Source organism: Anabrus simplex, chromosome 6 (assembly GCF_040414725.1).
Source record: "Anabrus simplex isolate iqAnaSimp1 chromosome 6, ASM4041472v1, whole genome shotgun sequence".
Lineage (NCBI taxonomy): Eukaryota > Metazoa > Arthropoda > Insecta > Orthoptera > Tettigoniidae > Anabrus > Anabrus simplex.
The window spans coordinates 330,782,570-330,802,354 of record NC_090270.1 but is presented as its reverse complement, the minus strand read 5'-3'; the positions used below and the strand labels follow the sequence as shown (position 1 = coordinate 330,802,354).

At 39.6% G+C, this 19,785-nt stretch overlaps 1 long non-coding RNA gene across 1 annotated transcript; it reads right to left on the bottom strand.

The window, feature by feature from the left end:
• Nucleotides 1-3,240: 3,240 nt before the first annotated feature.
• On the bottom strand, nucleotides 3,241-7,511 carry LOC137501237 (uncharacterized). Its single transcript, XR_011018442.1, has 3 exons — nucleotides 7,448-7,511; nucleotides 5,474-5,553; nucleotides 3,241-3,932 (listed from the first exon to the last, which is right to left on the bottom strand). It is a non-coding gene; the product is annotated as an uncharacterized lncRNA (long non-coding RNA).
• Between the last annotated feature and the right edge of the window lie 12,274 nt (nucleotides 7,512-19,785).

Sequence of the window (19,785 nt, the reverse complement as noted above, 5' to 3'; positions counted from 1 at the left end):
TACACTCAGATCATTCTCAACAACATTCTTCTTAATGCCTTTCAGTTTCTTAATTACTTTATCATTTTCAGGTATAATGCAGTATGATTTAGCTTTAGTGCCTACAAAACTGTTAACGAGTTTTCCTTTGAATTCATCTTTCATTTTCCCAAGAACTTTTTTGTTAACCCGTGGGAGGTTATAAACATTATTTTCTGGGTAGTCACTTGTATCAAACCTGTCTAGATCTGGTTTTATATCATTATAAATGTCATTTGTTTTAATCTCATATATGAAAGAATCAGTGTCTGTGTAGAGCAGCTTTACATTTTCAGCGTACTTCTTCTTCATATATTCATAGTGAAAATCGTACATGAGTGTTTTGGATAATTCAAGAACTGTAAAACCTACATAGATTGGTTTGTCATAGGTTACTTTTAATCGATTCATTTGTATTACAACTAAATCTTCATGAATAATTGCACAGCTATGGAAGTTTGGTTTACTTATTAAGTTGTTTGCACCATATCTTTTACCAACATTCTCCCATTTTGTAACTAATTTTACGTCTACTCTTTTATCAACATTTTCAATAGTTTTCCCGAAGACTGAATTAATCATGAGTTTGTAGAAGTCTTTCTCAAAAGCATTTGTAGACATCATTCTTAAATTAGTATTGAAATCGATGTAGGGTCTTAGCCATGGTGACTGGTGAAATTCAAGAACCCGATGAATTTTGGTAAGCTTCAACCCATTTTGCAAACATTGTTTCAAGTTACGGTAGTGTATTACATACTTAAATTTATCATTTAAGTTTGCAATTAACATGTTCGTTTTTGATGTGATATATGGAGATTTTATATTCTCAGGGCAAAATGGATAATCATTATGAAATTCATGCAGCTCTTTCGGGTATTGGAGACTAACTTCAAGAATGTATCCTTTGTCAGCTTCATCATCTATGTTTTGAACCTCTAAATTCTCAATTTCACTTTTCGATAGCCAGCGGAAACTATTTAGTGGTAGATATTGACTCATAGCCCATCCGTACTGATTATTTGCATCTAGATAAACAATATACTTTGACTCTTTACCTGGATCATAATTAGACATATATTTGTTGTTAGCCGCAGAAAATCGCTTAGAGCATTGACTTAAACCGCCACGAATATTTGATTTTATGAAATGTACCATGTCAAGATCAGTTAGTAATTCCATATTCACCTGTGTGTATTTTAACATAGCATCCCAACTTAAACCCGGTGCCGTATAATACTGACAAGGGTCAAGGTTGTATGTTTTGATGCAAACATCACGAAAATTTTCGAAAACATCAGCTAATAATAGAACATCTGTTTTTAGATATAAATCAGAGTATTCACCTAGCGTTTGAATGCGAAACTGTTCCCAGATACGGTGTGCATGAAAATAGTCTTCTTCAGTAATTTCAGTTAAATTTAGAGAGCTGTAAAATGACTCTTTTGATGGTAAAGAGCGTTCTTCAAGACGCTCTACACTATCAATAAATTCGTAAGGAAATACACCTTTACGTCTAATTAAATTAAACTCCTCATCGTTCGGAAAGAAGCGCCGAATTTCTGTGAATTGTTCTGAGTGTAAATTACTGGAAAGCTGATCAAGACTTGATGGCATGAAGCGTAATGAGTCAATAAATTTTAGTTTGATGGTATATTTATCATTCACTTTTAAGAATTTTGTAAATGAAATATATCGCTCTTTGTTCTGAGGGATTAGGTCAATTCTCTCATCTGAAGCTCCAAATTCTTTAATAATGAAGTGCGAGTCGTAACCGGATAAATTATGTAGTATAACAGGGATGAATTTAGGAATTTTATACTTCAAATTACAGCTATTATGGGCAGGAAATCTATACAATCCAGTCAAATGGTCATGATCAAAGACCTTGGGATCATTTTCTAAAAACTCTTTCCCACAAATACTACAATTTGTAGCACTTTCATGTTGTTGTAGCTCTGCCTCAGTAAGAGGTTTCATGGGAATTTCAGTATTTAAAATATGACCAAGACGTACTACATCTCTCTCAAGCATTTTCATAAACATTTCAGGAGCATTTTTTCCTCTGTACTGCTCAAACTTATTTAGTGAGCTATCGTACCTAGACTTGATATAATACGCGAAGCTATATGGTTCATGTATGTGAGTAGTGTTGGTAAAAGATATGTTTGGATCTGATGAACTTGTTTTCAGTGAACATGGCTTCAGTACAGCCTCAAAGTCAGTGTATATAACAAACGGTACCTCCATTTGCTTATTATAACTTTCGAATTTTAGAATCGCTTTTTCAGGAGTAGGTAAGAATGTACACACTTGATTACAGTCTTGTTTGGAGTGTCTATTTAACAGATCCTCATTTTGGAAATACTGTAAGCATCCATCACATAACCACTTTTTACCAACATGTTTTGATAACTGACTACAAACAAGTCGACTTAAATTTTTTATCCAACAATAATGAGAAATTTCACCATCTTCTATGTACAGTAGATTGATATGCGTACCTTTCCTTTCATTCGTAAAATACAAAGGACCAACTATACTACCCTTTTCTATTCCATACACATTAATACTAATATTATTTAGCTTTTCAAAGCGTCTAATGTCTTTTAACTGCATTGGAAATTCTAATCCATCAAGATTCAGCCGTGACGAATAGTGGGGATACGATGATGTTCTAGCAGATGAAGATTTTGCTGGGTGTAATCCTGATAACACTGCCCATGCGAAACATGCCTGGTCGTTATTCTGGACATTTACTACTGCTTTTTTCTTCTTTATCCATGTTGGTAAATCAATGTATGATGATCCTCGCAAAGGATTGTATTTATTAATGTTGACCTCTAGATATAACACGTTAGCTAATGACCATCCTGAGTCTCTTTCTTGAAAGTCCTCACTTTTGGAAATAATAACACTTACTAAATGTTGGTAAACTGTGGAGAAAGTTGTTGATTCACAAATAATTTTATTTTCACTGTTGAAGGATTTAATATCTGTAATTTCACCTTCGCTATTGCTTTTGACATATGATCCAAACAGCTCGAAATTTACTTTGAAGGCTTTGTGTTTCGCTTGCGCATTTTGTAGTAAGCAAAGTACTTTAGGTTGAACACGTTTAAAGAACGTTTCAATACTCTGAGTTCTTTCACTACTGCGAAGCCTGTAACTTGCGATTCGACATTTAAAAGCACTATTGATTTCCTCTATGTTTTTATCATCCGTTTCACTACATGCGTTATTTCTATGCATATTGCTCCGTAAATGACCATGAAGGTTGGAGATAAGTACAACTGCATCACACACGTTACAATGTGTCATTATTGGTTCAACACCTTCATCATGAAATCGTTTTATCTTCTTTGGAGTACAACTTTCTTCACACAATTCAGAACTGGTATATTTCCGCTTATTAGTTTGCTGAGATTTACTCTCGGTTTGTGTAGATTCTTTCTTACTCGATGATTCTGAAGTATTATATAACCACTCCTGTTGATGTACGTCTGCTATGTGAGACTGAAGCTCTTTCGTATCATGGAAGAATTGTTTACAGGTTTCACATTGTACAGATGTTGATTGCACATGTTTAGAGTTAATGTGACGTTCAAGATTATCATGTCTGTTGAATGTGTCAGTACAGTTAACACAAACAATAGTTTTTGAGTTATGTTGAATCCTTTTATGACGCTGAAGGTTATCACGTCTTGAAAACTCTTTAGCACACAGATCACACTGGAACATACTGGTTACTTAGGAAATGATTTCTTCAGTTCAGTAGTTGTCAGCAAACTGATGATTAGATACTAGACAAGTGCTTATTCACGACAGTAGAAATCCATGCGGTCTTTTAGGTAATTAGCACCTAACTGATGATTATACAGCAGACTGAATCTCTTGTCGAATAGCTTTGGTGCACTCTGAAAGGAGAAGTGAACACGTTAGTAGCCAACATCAGACTAGTGATTAAGCACGCAACATTGGCTTTTATATGTTTCATATATTACCCATCAGGCACTGCCTCTTCGATGTCTTGAATAAATGACATTTTTTTAGTTTTTTCAACACATTACTTCATTACTCTTTATGCACTATGTGTAGACTAGAAGTTACACATATACATGTAATAAATATAACACTGTGAACTTTTTAATCTCACAAGAATATTAAGCCCTACAAAATAGCCTTTTTAACAGATTTATAAACTATTTGCAACAGTGATATTTCAAATATATATGTTTTGTAAGCCAATCAGGACGTCAGAATGTAGAAAAACTACCATTAACACCACTGCGAGGGTTGTAGCCCCGTCTGACCGAAGTGTAGCAAGTTTCTCTACGCCCCTCTGAGGGTTCTAACATCGACCGATCAAAGCTCACATACCTTACAAAATGTATGTGGAAGAGAAGCTCAACTAAAATTAACTACAATGCTGTACGTAAACTCTCATCGTTGACATACCAACGAGGTTTGCAAGCTCGGATGACAAGTATGTCTCAGAGGTCTACTCTCCCTTCGTAAAGGGCACCGCGCAGTATAGTTAAGTTTAGAGGAACAAGCATAATTTTTTGATGTAAAATATGACTGACTTGAGTTGAAAAATATATATCGTAATAGCAACATTTTGAAGGTATATGTGTTGTAAGCCAATCAGGACGTTAGAATGTAGAAAAACTACCATTAACACCACTGCGAAGGTTGTAGTCCCGTCCGACCGAAGTGTAGCAAGTTTCTCTACGCCCCTCTGAGAGGGTTCTAACATCGACCGATCAAAGCTCACATACCTTACAAAATGTATGTGAAAGACAAGCTCAACTAAAATTAACTACAATGCTGTACGTAAACTCTCATCGTTGACATACCAACGAGGTTTACAAGCTCGGATGACAAGTATGTCTCAGAGGTCTACTCTCCCTTCGTAAAGGGCACCGCGCAGTATAGTTAAGTTTAGAGGAACAAGCATAATTTTTTGATGTAAAATATGACTGACTTGAGTTGAAAAATATATATCGTAATAGCAACATTTTGAAGGTATATGTGTTGTAAGCCAATCAGGACGTTAGAATGTAGAAAAACTACCATTAACACCACTGCGAAGGTTGTAGTCCCGTCCGACCGAAGTGTAGCAAGTTTCTCTACGCCCCTCTGAGAGGGTTCTAACATCGACCGATCAAAGCTCACATACCTTACAAAATGTATGTGGAAGACAAGCTCAACTAAAATTAACTACAATGCTGTACGTAAACTCTCATCGTTGACATACCAACGAGGTTTGCAAGCTCGGATGACAAGTATGTCTCAGAGGTCTACTCTCCCTTCGTAAAGGGCACCGCGCAATATAGTTAAGTTTAGAGGAACAAGCATATATTATGTATAACAATTGTTTAATGTTATGATTTCAGGAAAAGACATCTGTTTTAAGCTCACTAGTTCAAATAATTAATAACATATGTATAGCTACCTGCAGCTGTGAGAGGGGATACTGCTGTAGTCAATTGGAGTATCTACGTAGAGAACGTAGTCACACAGCTACTAAATTATCTGTAAAAAGAAAAACATACTATTTGAAAAAAATTAATCTGGTACATAACTCAATATATCAGGTACAATTTTTAATAATAATTAAAAAAATAATAATATTAGTAACCAAAATCCTAAAAATAATGGTTGGAGGGTGGATTAGTCTATATCATCTGTTAAGGGATTATTTTTAGTGATTTTTAAGCTAAACATTAATTTTCTAGCACCAACCGTTTAGGAGATATTACATTTTTAATTTAAGGGTTGTTTTCACCCCTAACTTGCTTTTGACTCTAAAAGTCATCTAGAATATACTCCAGTACCAAATTTCAACATTTAAAGCTATTTTCACCCCAAAAACCTAAAATAATGCTTGGAGGGTGGATTAGTCTATAGCATCCGTTAAAGGATTATTTTTTAGTAATTGTTAAACTAAACATTCATTTCTAGGACCAGCGGTTTAGGAGATATTAAATTTTCAATTTAAGGGTTGTTTTCACCCCAACTTGATTTTGACTCTAAAAGTTATCTAGAGTATACTCCGATACAAAATTTTAACATTTTAAGCTATTTTTGTTCCAAAAACCTAAAATAATAGTTTGGGGGTGGGTTGGTGTATATCATCTGTTAAAGAATTATTTTTGATAATTTTTAAGCTAAGCATTAATTTTCTAGGACCAGCTGTTTAAGAGATATTCATTTTTCAAGTTAAGGGTTGTTTTCACCCTGACATGCTTTTAACTCTAAAAGTTGTTTAAAGTATATTCAGATTCACATTTATAACATTGTATGCTATTTTTGCCTAGAAACCTAAAGTAACAGTTAGAGGGTGAGTTAGTGAGGCTGATAGCCTTGAAGTTTATGAGAAAATAGTTAATCTGTTGCAATATAATAATAACAATAATAATAATAATAATAATAATAATAATAATTTATAGGCCTTACGTTCGACTAACTACTTTTACGGTTTTCGGAGACGCTGAGGTGCCGAAATTTTGTCCTGCAAGAGTTCTTTTACGTGTCATCAAATCTACCGATACGAGGCTGACGTATTTGAGAACCTTTAAATACCACCGGACTGAACCGCGATCGAACCTGGGGTTAGAGGGCCGGCGCCTCAAGACGCCTCAACCGTCTGAGCCACTCAGGCCGACTTTAATAGAATAGCTACTGTGTCAGTTCGTAGACTGACCAATGTTTATCAGTCTACACTAAATGTTGCAGGTCGTTATTTCGGTACTTATACACCCCTCAACTGAAATTAGAATACGTTACTGATTCAAGCGTTCTTACAAAAACTACAGTATATGTATCGAACTCCGTAGAGAAAGCATGCAAAATCTCGAATAGAGCGGAAGTACTTACGCGCTGCTGCTTCTTCCCGATGTTATTCAAGACGCGGTCACTGACAAACTGATTATGATTTGCAATACACCGCTCTGATATATATAGACGTCATCACCTACAAGCTGTAACCTGCACAAGTGCACACGACCGGTGACCTTACTGCCAACAAGCTATGACCTGCATAACTGCACATGTCACCGCCGACAAGCTGAGATTTGAAGTGTTAGAGACGAATGCTGGGATGGTTGCTAACTTAAGACCACGGTCACCACTCACCCAATCCTAGCCCTACTACAAATACACGCACTACTAGACACTGCAATGACACAGGTTATCAAAGAAATTCTACATACATACAAGTACACGAGGCTGATGACCACGATATATTCAAACTTATACATAAAGTAACAAGGGCTTTATAAAACTACTGTTATTGTCAGAGCATGAAGCGAATAGTTAATAATAATAATAATAATAAAAACACATGTATACTCCAGTTACTCCATACTTTTTAACACACATCACCAAGCGAAGAAAAGATCAGTAAAGGAATGAAATGAATACTTACAGAAGGCTAATTTCAGATGTCACGTCTAGGATGTCGTTTCTTCTCAAGGTCACCACGTCACTAGTACGTAAATAATACTTCGCGTTTTACTCCCTTCTTATAAACGACATTGAGCGCTGGAATATTAAAGGTGCTAAGTAGTCATATTACAGTACACCAAAGCCATTTTAGTTAACATTTTAGTTAAAACAGAATTTTGATCTCCTAATATATCAAGACGACACCAAAAAGATACTGTATTATTGTTAAATTAGTTGAATTACAAATATTAGAAGCATGATTTTATTATCAAAATAGGCTGAACATGTCAAGTAGTTAAATGACCTTGGTCTTCTTGCTGTGCAGTGCTCAGAGAAAACAAGTTAATATTTATGTTACGTAACTCAACCGTAGTAGGCTATGACTGCTTATAATAATTATACTACTACTACTACTACTACTACTACTACTACTACTAATAATAATAATAATAATAATAATAATAATAATAATAATAATAATAATTGCGGCCAGTATCGAGTAATCGGGAGATAGTAGGTTCGAGTCCCCACTGTCGGCAGTCCTGACGATGGTTTCCGTGGTTTCCTATTTTCAAATCAGGCAAATGCCGAGGCTGTAGTCTACCTTAATTAAGGCTACGGCCGCTTCCTTCCAATTCCTAGGCCTTTCCTAACCCATGGTCGCCATAAGACCTATCTGTGTCGGTGCGATGTAAATAACATTCCAGCCAGGGAGTCGAGACTGACGAAAGTTTAGTGGCTAAACACACCCAGAAGAACAAGAGGCTCGAAGCTTTGCGGAGATAAAATTGCGCGCAGGATTACAGTGTGTATGGATGAGACCGCCACGCAGTGCGGCGAGTCACCGGTTGCTACTAACAGGAGAGCAGAAGGAAGTAAGAGTACAAGGTAGACCAGTATGTGGTAATGAGTTAATACACGTACGTCCTACTTCTTTCTGAATATTTCTAGTATTTAAAGAAATATACATTTTAGAGAAACGCCCTCTTACTTAATTCAATTAATAGAGTCGCTAAGAAATGCACTTTTATCATTCACAAAATCGAGCGAGTTCGCCGTGCGGTTAGAGGCGTGCAGCTGTGAGCTTGCATTCGGGAGATAGTGGATTCGAACCGCGCCGTCGGCGACCTGATGATGGCTTTCCGTGGTTTGTCATTTTCACACCAGGCAAATGCTGAGGCTGTACCTTAATTAAGGGCATGGCCGCTTCCTTTCCACTCCTATCCCATCGCCGCCATAAAAATTATTTGTGTCGGTGCGACGTAAAGCCAATTGTAAACAAAAATCTCAAGAATACTTTTCTATTAGACTTTCCTTCCGGGCGAAACAGCCTGTTAGGGTCTTGTGCTGCCAAGACGATTGCTGCCCTGACAGATTACTTGCTGGTATTGGAGTGCCAGTGGTCCGCGTGACAAAAGTATCAACCGTATTACTTGACGGGTTCCACTGTCTATCAGTTGGTCTATACCACGCGGCTGGCCCACTGACACTGTATAATATTTTAATTTATGTAACTACTTTCATTATAGAAATAAATTATGTGTTCTTATTTTAGATATAAATATAGCAGTCTAGTTTTCTTCGCACAAATTTTGTGCTGCGTTGTACACATTATGTACGGAATTTTGTTTCTTGGAGACTTATTACTTAGTTAAAGTAATTCGTCACGTCATAATGTATGTTAAGAGACGCCAATTTTAATTATATTAACTCAAAAGGCAACAGGACAAGCAGTAGGTCATGTTGTTACTATCTCCAATAAACAGAGAATGATGAGGTAAGCTACAGTTCCTTGGATACAACTCGGGAGATACATATAAAGCCATATAAAGCCTTGAGAGGGTCTGGTATATCAGTCCGTGACAGTGCCGTCTTCCGGTGAGCCCTCTCGTGTCCCATCTGTCGTCCGACACCTGTGGCTCATTCAGCCGATCTAACAAGCACTGCAAGATTTATAACCCATTCTCTCGGACCTACAAATTCAGCAATATTGTTTGAATCCGTTTAAAGTCAGGTGGCGTATTAAAAAGTAAACTTGTGAGAAGGGTTCTTCATCGAGAAAGAAATGCCAATTTATATCAAAATAAAAATATTACTTTTAAACTCGTGTTAAATAAGGACTCTAAATCTACTGAACATTTTTTTCGATAGTAAAACACGTTGGGGTAATCCTACTGTTTCTGTTTTTAGTTTAATTTACACCAGATTTCGTTAATGTGTTAATATAGTATATATTTTAAAATTAAATTTGGTTGAATTTAGCAAGTAATTTTAGAATTTTGACTCTTTATTTAAAAAGGAATGGTCCTTTTTTCAAATTGTTTCAAGAACCGCAATTTATCTTGTTTCCTGGTTTGAAAATTAGCGGTTAAGTTTAGTAATGTTAAAGAAATGATTTGTAATGTTATGTTTGTCGCCGAGCGAGTTGGCCGTGAGGTTAGTGGTGCAGAGCTGTGAGCTCGGGAGATAGTGGGTTCGAACCCTACTGTCGGCAGCCCTGACCGTGGTTTCCCATTTTCACATCAGGCAAATGCTTGGGCTGTACCTTAATTATGGCCACGGCAATTTCCTTCCTACTCCTAGCCCCTCAGTCGTGGCGACGTAAAGCATCTTGTAAGAAAAAACATATGCTTCTCATTAATTAAAAGATTAAAGTTTACAAACATTTTTGTTTGTAAGTGGCATTGCACCGTAAACATATTCCATTTTTCCATGCGCTGACTCAAGGTATTTCCGAAAGTTGATGACCAGTTTAAAAACGGCACTAAACATTATGAACAACAAATTAGTGCAGGTTTGTGCATTGTTTGAAGCATGGATTGTCTCGAGCATTTTGAATTCTAGAAGAAGTTACCTTTGAGAAAAGGTTTGAGTGGCCATGCCCAATTAGAGAGGCCGTTCGGATGTTATTGTAATGTCTTCCTAGGAAGTTTAAAAGCGGCCGCACATTCAAGGAATGGGTACCACCATCTGCCCTAAAGTTTGGAGTATGCACTAATACCAAGATCTCATTTTTGGTTTTTGGGCCAATTTGTGTCCAATATCTCAGTAGAATTCACCCTTAAGTGATAAAATGATATGCGTTTCAAATGAAGAGTCAGTTGTGCAACCTGTGTTATGAGGTTGTTAAAGCTGCTAGTAATGGAATCTGAACCCACCAATATCATGATGAGGATGACTTTCGTAGTTCCAAACATGTTCTCTCAAAGGTTCTTCCCTGCAAGGGGTTACAGGCTGGTGCATGTACATTATACAATTCCAGATTGTGGGATCTAAAAGTCAGACTGACTACTAAAACCACAGGAAATGTAATCATCCGTTGATATAAAATAAAACATTAAATCAGTCGATAATATGTACAGTATACTAGCGGATCGATAGGCACCTTTACTTGTGTGTTAGGGAAGACCTAATCTCCTAGTGGACCTGGTAGATCTCTTGATGTAAATGGAAAGTGTCTGACCGCATGACCCTCATTCTCATTTTCCATGACGATGAACAGTCAATTGAACTCGTGTAACTTTGAGGAATGGTGGCTTTTCACTGTCTACTTGAACCTTGATTTTAGTTTATTTTTAACATAGATGAATGTTTTCACATCAGGCCATACTTTTAATCGAATCTACTTAATATGCGGTTTTAAAAATTACTTTTCCCTTCATATTATAACTTAATTAGTACGTAAGCCTGTATATGGCAGCCAAGATACTGAACGAGTACTATTTTAGCATCAACAGATGCGGAATCATATTCCAACAAAAATGAACGCCTCAATTACTTCGCTGAAATACCTTTCTTTTAAAGTTTTTTGACGTCACGCCGACACAGATAAGTCTTATGGCGACGATGGAACAGGAAACGACTGGTAGTGGGAAGGAAGAGGCCATGGCCGTGATTAAGGTACAGCCTGATGTGAAAATGGGAAACCACGGAAAACCATCTTCAGGGCTGCCGACAGCGGGGTTCGAACCCACTATCTCCTGAATACTGGATACAGGCCGCACTGAAGCGACTGCAGCTATCGAGGTCGGTAAGACATTTTATTCTTTAAAATGTACAAGAATCGTGGTCCTGTCCCTTGCATTTTTCTTTGACAGGGAGATAGACTGTGTCTGGTTCAATGTAATCTTACTATTTTATAGATTCTTCGTTAAAATAGGGCTGTTGTATATCTTCCTGACTATTTTCCTTTGACCTACCTTTTCATTTTAGTCAGTGGGAAATTAAAATCCTTAATTCATTTTATGTCCTCAGCAGGATCAGAATTTTGATGTTTAAATTAATTATCTGTTAAATGACGGCAAAAATCCAGTAAAATGATCGGAAAACTTAAAAGAATGATATAAATTTTAAATGAAATTTTATAATCAGTTTACTATTCGAGTTGGTACAGCCTGTATTTATGGTATAGACATTATAATACGCTTTTGGGCTTTTCCGATGTCAAGAAAACAAGGTGAAATTCTTTACGTTTCTTAAAGAACTTTGCTCCGCGTCTTCAGAAAAAAATCTCGACTGTTCACGAGGAAGACTTCTCTCTCCTGGAATGTGGACATTTCCCAGAAGTAAGGGGTGGACAAAGTTTCTTTAGTCCCCGCATTGACAAAATGTTGTGAAAATTCTCAAGTCTTGTTACCATAAAGACGCACACACGAAATGTTGTTAATTGTGTACACTATTTCGATCTCTGTGCTCTCGAACAAAACACTGTTACGAAGAATAAGAAGAAGACTGCACACTTGCATGTCAACCAACTACTAACGTAACAAATTCACATACTCGATTAACGACTTGGACTCGTAACTCTCACTAAAAGAACTCTTCTCAACCCTAAAGACTGCCTCTTCATATACATTGCCTGGTCAGGCTTCTAGAAGAATATGACACAACATGTTTTCTATTAATTTAGAGAGTCTCCAATAACTTCTTTACATTGAATGGAATTTTCTGTAACTCCCTAGTTCCAAAGATACGTTGTTCTGGACAGTTACCGTGTGTTGCACAACATTGCAGTGGATCATCAAAATCCTATCCATGGACATCAGTGACAGACCACCTCGGTTTCTGGCCCCTTAAAGCTGCAGTCGTCGTCATCATCATCATCCTCATCATCAAGGGGACAGTATTCCTGTTTAACATCGACGTTGAAAACATTCCTGAGTTATGCGAATTCCTCTTCGCCTGTTATATTTTTATTCTTTCTGAATGTTTATCGATAAGTGTCACAATGAAATATGACGTCAATGTGTTTTGGATTTGCCGTACGCTCTAAGCTGTCAACATGACTCCTGACTCTATGCCGCTTGCTATAAATCAAATATCACATAAAACCATTCACACAGGTTTGCTTTGTTCGTGATAACATCGTGTGCTAGAGGTGGAGAGCCAGCTTGTGAATGGGTTGAAGCCAATTTCCACGTGAGTTGCGAGATGTAATCATATTTTTCGCACGGTAATTTGATTATTCATATATGGAACATTCTACTGGAGCTGTACCTCTCTCTGACTTAAATCTTCTCTTTTTCGTGCTGATATGAATCCAGGTTCTACTGTCATTGTTCTGTGGTTCAGGGATGGTTGATTCTTCGCAAGAGTCTTATTCCGTACAATCTTTAAAAATGCTCATAATTCTGTATGTTTCATTTTTAACGACATCTAAACCACCTTTTTAATATGTTTTGAATATGATATAAAATGAGAAGTTTACTCAGAATTCGAATTTTTTCCAGCATGCTATTAAAATGCGAAACCAACACATTAAAAAATCCCGTCTAATTTTCTTCTGGAAACAGCTGTTATCTCTGCAACTCAAAAACTTAGACTTTGCTCGAGCAGCTCTGAGATGTATTTGGGGTCCTACACATGCTGAAAGATATTTTAATAAATAACTTAATTTTATTGTAATTTGTAAAAATGAATGATAGAACATTATGTTCAGGTATGTTCGTGAGATCTTTCAACAATTTCACTGAGTCGTATACATACCAAATTAGATTCTCATACTGTCTTCTTATTACTCTGATTTTGCAACAGTATAAATTTGTTCTTTTTGACAGGGGTTATGTGAAATGTTACCGTCGCGAAATGTACACTGACTGACAGAGCAAATGCAACACCAAGAAGGAGTAGTCAGAACTTTATGCCAATTGCAGGCTAGACTGACGTCACTGAGGTATGCTCATGATGTGAAATGCGCCGCTGTGCTGCGCACGTAGCGAACGATAACTGGGACACGGCGTTGGCGAATGGCCCACTTCGTACCGTGATTTCTCAGCCGACAGTCATTGTAGAACGTGTTGTCGTGTGCCACAGGACACGTGTATAGCTAAGAATGCCAGGCCGCCGTCAACTGAGGCATTTCCGGCAGACAGACGACTTTACGAGGGGTATGGTGATCGAGCTGAGAAGGGCAGCTTGGTCGCTTCGTCAAATCGCAGCCGATACCCATAGGGATGTGTCCACGGTGCAGCGCCTGTGGCGAAGATGGTTGGCGCAGGGACATGTGGCACGTGCGAGGGGTCCAGGCGCAGCCCGAGTGACGTCAGCACGCGAGGATCGGCGCATCCGCCGCCAAGCGGTGGCAGCCCCGCACGCCACGTCAACCGCCATTCTTCAGCATGTGCAAGACACCCTGGCTGTTCCAATATCGACCAGAACAATTTCCCGTCGATTGGTTGAAGGAGGCCTGCACTCCCGGCGTCCGCTCAGAAGACTACCATTGACTCCACAGCATAGACGTGCACGCCTGGCATGGTGCCGGGCTAGAGCGACTTGGATGAGGGAATGGCGGAACGTCGTGTTCTCCGATGAGTCACGCTTCTGTTCTGTCAGTGATAGTCACCGCAGACGAGTGTGGCGTCGGCGTGGAGAAAGGTCAAATCCGGCAGTAACTGTGGAGCGCCCTACCGCTAGACAACGTGGCATCATGGTTTGGGGCGCTATTGCGTATGATTCCACGTCACCTCTAGTGCGTATTCAAGGCACGTTAAATGCCCACCGCTACGTGCAGCATGTGCTGCGGCCGGTGGCACTCCCGTACCTTCAGGGGCTGCCCAATGCTCTGCTTCGTTTCAGCAGGATAATGCCCGCCCATACACTGCTCGCATCTCCCAACAGGCTCTACGAGGTGTACAGATGCTCCCGTGGCCATCGTATTATCCGGATCTCTCACCAATCGAACACGTGTGGGATCTCATTGAACGCCGTTTGCAAACTCTGCCCCAGCCTCGTACGGACGACCAACTGTGGCAAATGGTTGACAGAGAATGGAGAACCATCCCTCAGGACACCATCCGCACTCTTATTGACTCTGTACCTCGACGTGTTTTTGCGTTCATCGCCGCTCGCGGTGGTCCTACATCCTACTGAGTCGATGCCGTGCGCATTGTGTAACCTGCATATCGGTTTGAAATAAACATCAATTATTCATCCGTGCCGTCTCTGTTTTTTTCCCAACTTTCATCCCTTTCGAACCACTCCTTCTTGGTGTTGCATTTGCTCTGTCAGTCAGTGTATAACGGAAGGGTTACCTAGCAACCGTGCACGTTGAGATGTCAAGTATGGACGTGTGGCCAGGCAGTGTTACCTAGCAACCGTGCAGGCTATGATGTCAAGTATGGATGTGTGGCCAGGCAGTGTTACCTAGCAACCGTGCAGGCTATGATGTCAAGCATGGATGTGTGGCCAGGCAGTGTTACATAGCAACCGTGAAAAATATGGATGTGTGGCCAGGCAGTGTTACCTAGCAACCGTGCAAAGTATGGATGTGTGGCCAAGCAGTGTTACCTATCAACCGTGCAGGCTATGATGTCAAGTATGGACGTGTTGCCAGGCAGTGTTACATAGCAGCCGTGCAGGCTATGATGTCAAGTATGGGCGTGTGGCAAGGCAGTGTTGCCTAGCAACCGTGCAGGCTATGATGTCAAGTATGGATGTGTGGCCAGGCAGTGTTATCTAGCAACCGTGCAAAATATGGATGTGTGGCCAGGCAGTGTTGCCTAGCAACCGTGCAGGCTATGATGTCAAGTATGGGCGTGTGGCCAGGCAGTGTTGCCTAGCAACCGTGCAGGCTATGATGTCAAGTATGGATGTGTGGCCAGGCAGTGTTACCTAACAACCGTGCAAAGTATGGATGTGTGGCCAAGCAGTGTTACCTATCAACCGTGCAGGCTATGATGTCAAGTATGGGCGTGTGGCCAGGCAGTGTTACATAGTAGCCGTGCAGGCTATGATGTCAAGTATGGATGTGTGGCCAGGCAATGTTACCTAGCAATCGTTGATGGATGGCCTTGACTGAAAGAAACATAAGACCTGCAGTACTTATGATCACTTGATTTTCCCAAAGGAAAATTTGACACCATTTACAATTTGGTTATGCTTTAGCCTTAAATTAAATGTACAGTTTTATTATGTTTCATGTACTACATTTTACTATTAGCTCTGTGCAGATGCGATTTTTATTTCACATCAAAAGTATCAAAATGCATTATGTATTCATCAGAATTAACTCAAATTGTATGTATTTTCTTCAAAACACTATAAATCTCAAAATAGCAAATTATGAATGCTACAAAAAGGTAAATGCATGGATCAAGATACTAAATTTCTAATTTCGAAACATATGACCAGTATCACCCATAAATATAGTATGTTATTCAGCATCTGTAAAAATCCTCGCGCTCGCATTTGGCATAGGTAAACCAGTTTACTCCCAACAGATAAATTAGCTTTTTTGAAGATGGGAAAACATACTTGTCTGCGACATGTCAAAACAAGCAAGGAAGCAAGCTTATAATTTTACGTGACCTCCAGTTTCAAGTGGAATCCGAACCCAGGGCCGTGACTTTGAATTCCAAAATGCCTGTATTGGCAAGGACTCGAACTGCAACCAGCTCAGTAAGAAGCCAGGATGACACACACACACATACATTTCTAAATTAATATTTTTGTTTTCATTACCTACTCGCGCAGTTAATTTGTTCTTCCATTTGGTTTTAAGTACAGAATATCACCATCAGAACTGCTGTCGGTGCAGTTAGAACCCACCATATCTCGAGCACAAGCTTAGAACTACACGACCCATAACGCGTAGCCAACTTGCTCTGTTTTGACCGTATGAACTCAAGTTGACAGGTTCGGTTCAATGGTATTTGATGGTGTTTCGAGACGACAATAAAAGAAATCCTCCGTGACAACATTCTGGCACCTCGGCGTCTCCGAAAATCGTAAATTAAAAAATTAAGACATTGTATTTTCCCACTTCTTAATTGTTTTTTTGCCTCGTGATTATTCACACGTCCGCCTCTGTGGTGTAGTGGTTAGCGTGATTAGCTGCCACCCCCGGAGGCCCGGGTTCGATTCCCGGCTCTGCCACGAAATTTGAAAAGTGGTATGAGGGCTGGAACGGGGTCCACTCAGACTCGGGAGGTCAACTGAGTAGAGGTGGGATCGATTCCCACATCAGCCATCCTGGAAGTGGTTTTCCGTGGTTTCTCACTTCTCCACCAGGCGAATGCCGGGATGGTACCTAACATAAGGCCACGGCCGCTTCCTTCCCTCTTCCTTGCCTATCCCTTCCAATCTTCCCCATACCTCCACAAGGCCCCTGTTCAGCATAGCAGGTGAGGCCGCTTGGGCGATGTAGTGGTCATTCTCCCCAGTTGTATCCCCGACCAAGAGTCTGAAGCTCCGGGTCACTGCCCTTGAGGCAGTAGAGGTGGGATCCCTCGCTGTGTCCGAGGGAAAAGCCGACCCTGGAGGGTAAACAGATGATGATGATGATGATGATGATGATGATGATTATTCACACTCCTTTCATTTTTCTTTATTTTTATACTCCATTTTGTCCTTTTCAATGCTACGCCATTTGTTCTTTATTCGAACACATGTTTAGTAAAATTAACATTTTCTTAATAATTTAAAATTATTTATAACACTGTCACTCATACAACTGCGACTGTCGAGCGGCGATTGGCAAACAAAGCCTGGAATATCTTGTAGGTCATTTGGACACACTCTTGGGTGGAGTTTGTGGGACACTACTCGAGAAGAACCTGTTCTCTTGACACCTACCGTCTCACGTTTCGAGAGTGATGTACTGGAATGCAGATCATCATGTTTCCTTCAGACACCGAGAGTACAGTGGATGAATTTAGTGGCAGAGACTTGCATCTAACCCGCCCTAGACTGTGCTAAATGCTGTGAGAACAATTACCCGAACAAGTAGTTTTTTCTTTGTGTAAATCTCATTACTATTTTCTTCTTCTACTCCTTCTATTATTTCATTAATTCTTTCTTTCTTGCTTTCTCCGTTAGGGTCTTCTAGGGACCAGTGTTCCATCCTTTGTTGTTCCTTCTTCTTCTCACTATGTCTCCTTTTCCTCTCACCGAGCGAGTTGGCCGTACGGTTAGGGGCGCGCAGCTGTGAACTCGCATCCGGGAGATAGTGGGGTTCGAATCACACTGTCGGCAGCCCTGAAGATGGTTTTCCGTGATTTCCCATTTTCACACCAGCCAAATGCTGGGGCTGTATCTTAATTAAGGCCACGGCCGCTTCCTTCCCATTCCTAGGCCTTTCCTGTCCCATCGTCGCCATAAAACATACTTGTGTTGGTGCGACGTAAAGTAAATAGCAAAACCTTTTCCTCTTCTCGAACGCTTTGAGTCTTTTTTCTTTCATTTTCGACTTTGGATTCTTATCATTTTTAACATTTTTTTCTAAAAATCTCTCTCGGACGCTTTCTCTCCTATATTGTTTCTTTCAAAACCTTTCTTGACTTGTTGTTCCAAAGATATTTGAAGATCTGTTTGGTTAACCTGCTGTCATCCATTCTGTATGAATGTCCAAGAAATATCAGTCACCTCTTCCGTATTGTTTCTGTTATGTTTTCTATGTTCCGATATATTTCGCATTACTTCTTGATTTCCAGAGTTCTATAGTTCTTTGCGGACTGTATAATTCTTCCTTCCAGTGCTTCTAATTTATTCACCTTGTAATTCAGTACTAGACATTTACTCGCGTATCGACATTCCGCTTTGACTATTGTGTTGTAGTGTTTTATTTGAGCTTTTTAGATAAACACTTTTTGTTGTAGGTATTCCTAGTTATACCGTGTGCTCTTTCCGTCTTGTGTATCATTTCTTCTTTTCATTGCTTTTACGTCCCACTAACTACTTTTACGGTTTTTGAAGAGGCCGAAGTGCCGGAATTTTGTCCCGCCGGAGTTCTTTTAAGTGCCGGTAAGCGTACCGACACGGGACTGACGTACTTGAGCGCCTTCAAATATCACCGGACTGAATCAGGATCGAACCTGGCAATTTGGGCTTAGAAAGCCAGCGCCTTAGTCTTCAGTTACTCAGCCCGGCTATTATTATTATTATTATTATTATTATTATTATTATTATTATTATTATTATTATTATTATTTAATTATTATTATTATTATTATTATTATTATTATTATTATTATTATTATTATTATTATTATTATTATGCTTTCTCCTCCACCGAGCTCGTTAGCTGCAGTCGTTTAAGTGCGGCCAGTATCCAGTATTCGGGAGATAGTAGGTTCGAACCCCACTTTCGGCAGCCCTGAAAATGGTTTTCCGTGGTTTCCCATTTTCACACCAGGCAAATGCTGGGGCTGTACCTTAATTAAGGCCACGGCCGCTTCCTTCCCACTCCTAGCCCTTTCCTGTCCTATCGTCGCCGTAAGACCTATCTGTGTCGGTGCGACGTAAAACAACTAGTAAAAAAAAAAATAGCTTTCTCCTCCCAGAAGACTGATGACTGTCGTGGAGTAATTATTCCGATTTTAACTATCGGGATTGCCATTTTGTGAATTTAGAGTTTCTGCTGGAGGTTATGAGCAGGGGTACATGATCTCCGCATACATCCATGTTTCCTTTCTCTCTTGTCTGCTACGAACAATTGTGTGTGATACGTCTTCATTCTGAAGCCTGGTTGGAGCCCGAATGTATACGACGCAAAATGAAGCTGTGTGGCCGCGACTTAGGTGGAAGCTACATTTTGATTTGCCCTGTGCTGAGAGAGAAATGCAAATATACTGCATCCGTCAATAGAGGAACAGGCTAATTAACACGTCTACGTGGCTGTATTTATCATTTCGGAAAATGTGTCTGTAATAGTTTGCTTTTCTATGTTGTGCGAGGGTTTGGACTGGGCGTGATTTCCCTCGCTGGTCGAGGGTGAGAACTTAGCGTGATTTCCGTCGCTGGTCGAGGATGAGGACTTAGCGTGATTTCCGTCGCTGGTCGAGGGTGAGGAATTAGCGTGATTTCCGTCGCTGGTCGAGGGTG